At 34.1% G+C, this 2580-nt stretch overlaps 1 pseudogene; it reads left to right on the top strand.

Annotated features, from left to right (window-relative positions):
• Nucleotides 1-925: 925 nt before the first annotated feature.
• On the top strand, nucleotides 926-2050 carry LOC111796803 (uncharacterized; annotated as a pseudogene).
• The last annotated feature ends 530 nt before the right edge of the window (nucleotides 2051-2580 follow it).

Here is a 2580-nt window from a genome sequence, read left to right as displayed (position 1 = left end):
CTTAATGTCGCCACGATCCTAAGGTGTTTAGTCTAGTGTACGCATCTTGACCTAAGTGATCGTATAACCAACCTAACTCTTACACCCTAGCTCTGTGCAGATAAACAAGCTAGATAGGGAGAACACATTGTCAAACACCAGGAGCTAACACATACTGTATCATGCACAATACAAGCAAACAAGCTCAACGGCAAGATAACATCCTTAAATCACCCTGGAGCACAGATCGCAATAGCTCATCCTCCTTTCTAACAAATTAGAGTGTCGCAGCGGAAGCGTGGTGGGCTTATAACCCACATGTCCCTAGATTGAAACCTGGCTCTAATACCGAAGAAAGACTTCAAAATTGATAGACAAAATTTGACACTTCAAAATTGATAGACAAAATTTGACTACTATCTTTTTCAAAAGACATCTATCTGAAAATATATATTATATTAGATAGGGCGGCGTTCCCAACCCCTTTTATCTAACGGAATAAAAATGTTCCCCACCCCTTCCCCTATTTCTAGTCTAAATTGAAATGCTTCACTGACGCTAAAATAGACATCATTACTTGTCATCCACCTTAACTAGGATGGTGATATTTTGTTTTCACTTTCGAATCATAAGTGTAAATAATCCATCTCAAAGTAAGATAGATATTCAATAATGGAGGCAACTCATCAACAACTCGCACAATCTTCCAATATTGCAAACGGAGAAAGCAACGAACTTGGATTAGCCATGTCCTCTATCAAAGAAAGCAAACGATTGCTCTATGAAGCATCATAGATCGAGTCCATTCAAAGCTTAAAGACACTAATTCAAAGCGACCCAAATATCATTCAAAGTTGTTCTAATCTGCTCTTACAACATTGAGACTCCATTGCACGTCTCGGTTTTGCATCGCCACTTTGAACTCACTCGATTTCTTTTAAATCTCATGCCTGAACTTGCTGGAGAAGTTGATGCCCTGCAAAGGAAACCTCTCCACTTAGCTTCTAAAAATGGAACGATCGAGATTGTTCAACCTTTGCTGGAGAAGAACACAAGCACTTGCATGGTTTGTGATTTGAATGGATTGATTCCTCTCCACCATGCATTGATTAATAGAAGAATTGATATCATGCCACTATTGATCAATGCGAGCCCACAATCTTTTTGGATGAAGCTTCACAATGGTTAAACTATTCTTCATTTATGCGTAAAACACAACCGCTTGGACGCTCTTAAGTTGTTGATCATAATGATTGAAGATCCACGTAATTATGGGTTTCTGATCGAACGCGATGTGAATGAAAATACCATTTTTTATTTTTCTATGATGTTAAGAGATATTGAGGGTATGTTATCATAAAAATTTATATATAATTTTGTTATTAACTTTCTATTAATATATATATATTTTTTTTAACTTTTTTTTTTTTTTTGCATTCATTTTCATATTTCTAATTTTGAGCCAAACTTTAAAAAAAAATGAAAAAAATTAAAACTACTTTCATTAGTTTTTATTTAAATCTTTTGGTTGAATTTTGAATATATATAAACAAGTAAATAACATAAGAAAAAAAAAAGAAAAAAAGCATAAAATTTAATGTGTTTTTAAAAAATTAATTTTTTTTCTCATAATTTTTAATGATTTTTTATTTTTCTAAAAGAAAAAAATCTTATTCGTGCAGATAGTAAGATATTTGTTGTCTATCCCGGGAATAAAAACCGGAAAAAAAATACTATGAATAATGAAGAACAATGGAATGACATAAGAAGTTTGTGGAGGAAGAACCTTGAATACAAAGGTGATTAGCTTCAAGAAGTGCAAGGTACAATGATGTTGGTAGCAAGTGTGATCACAACCGTGGTTTTTCAAGGTGCAATCAACCCTCCTGGCGGTGTTTGGCAACAAGACATTCCTTTCAACTCGAATATCACTATTCATCATTCTTTTCATAGTAGCAATACTTTGAAAACATTCATAGCGGGCATTGCAGTAATGGCCTACCCAACTTCATGCCAAGGAAATTATTACACAGCTTATTTGGTCACAAATTCTATCTCATTCTTTGCATCGGTATGTGTGATTATGTTCATTATAGGTCGATTGTCTTTGAAAAATAGGATTTGTTCGTGGTTATTAACAGTAACCATGTGTGTTGCTATTGCCTCCTTATCACATAGTTACATACTCGGAGTTTGGCTCGTAAATGCCTCATTTAGAAATTCGTATGCTTTAGAATTAACGTTTACAATAGCATGGTACATTTTGTTAGCAATGGTGGGAGTGGTTTCTCTTCGTTGTATTGTTATTCATTTCCTTCTTTTGGTGGTGAAGCTTCTCGTGTGGGCAGTAAAAAGGTTGTATCTTTGGCTTTGTGGCATTTAGAGAGATCCAATCACTTAAACCACAACTTAAATAAAGATCGATGGCTATACAAAAATTAGGTTAAGTTGTTTGTTTTATCATACATTTTGGATATGGATTATTCATGGTGGTGTGTGTATTCAGGGTAAGGAAAACATGTTTTATGTATGTTATATTATTTAAATGTTTGTGGTGTAAAATAACTAGAACGGGGTTTGTGACAAGTAAGAAAATTACTT

The sequence above is a fragment of the Cucurbita pepo genome, unplaced genomic scaffold, assembly GCF_057944985.1.
Source record: "Cucurbita pepo subsp. pepo isolate OVF unplaced genomic scaffold, ASM5794498v1 scafford_134, whole genome shotgun sequence".
In the NCBI taxonomy this organism is placed as follows: domain Eukaryota; kingdom Viridiplantae; phylum Streptophyta; class Magnoliopsida; order Cucurbitales; family Cucurbitaceae; genus Cucurbita; species Cucurbita pepo.
This window is presented reverse-complemented; position numbering and strand designations above follow the sequence as displayed.